Raw genomic sequence first — 967 nt, forward strand, 5'->3', positions numbered from 1 at the left:
CTTCCCCACTGAGCCATCTCACCAGCCCCAGCAGGTGGATTTCTGAGTTCGAGACCAGCCTGCTGTACACAGTTCCAGGACAGCCAGGGCTACACAGAGAAACCCTGTCTCAAAAAACAAAAAACAAAACAAAACAAAATATTTATTTTATGTATGTGAGTACACTGTAGCTGTCTTCAGACACACCAGAAGAGAGCATCAAATCCCATTACAGATGTGAGCCACCGTGTGGTTGCTGGGAATAGAACTCAGGATCTTTGGAAGAGCAGTCAGTGAGTCATCTCTCCAGCCCCTTGGTTGCAGTGTTTTATCACAGCAATAGAAACCTAACACATGGGTTACATTATGATTCTCCTTTCTATGACTAATAGTCTGTTATCTATTTGAAAATTTGTTTTTAAAACTGTTTATGTGAGTGTTCAGTCATGTGTGTATATAAAGGCCAGATGTTCTTCGGGACCTATCCACCTAGGTGGGTTTTTTTGCTTGGTTTTTTGTTTTTAGATGAGGGTCTCTTATTGGCTTGAGGCTTACCAATTCTGCTAGATTGGCTGGTCAGCCAGCCATAGGGATCTTCTTTTCTCTATCTTCCCAATACTAGGATTATAAACTCTCTTACCACGCCAGATTCTGGGGAATTAATTCAGCCTTCTTGCTTGTGCTTGTATAGCAAGAACTTCACTGACTGAGCTGGCTCCCTACCCCAATGGTGTCTACATCAATATCTTTATAGTTAGTTGTTATATTTATTTATTTAGTGTGTGTATGTGCCACGGCAAGTGCATGGAGGTCAGAAGACTACTTGCTGAGCTGGTTCTCTTTCTTCTATGTAGGTCCTGGGAATCAAACTCAGGTCAACAAGCTTGGCAGCAGCATGGTCACAGAACCATCTCAATAGTACTTTGTATCTATATTTTAAAAAAAAAATTAGCCAGAGGGTGGTGGCGCATGCCTTTAGTCCCAGCAC

The sequence above is a fragment of the Mastomys coucha genome, chromosome X (genome assembly GCF_008632895.1).
Source record: "Mastomys coucha isolate ucsf_1 chromosome X, UCSF_Mcou_1, whole genome shotgun sequence".
Taxonomy (NCBI): domain Eukaryota; kingdom Metazoa; phylum Chordata; class Mammalia; order Rodentia; family Muridae; genus Mastomys; species Mastomys coucha.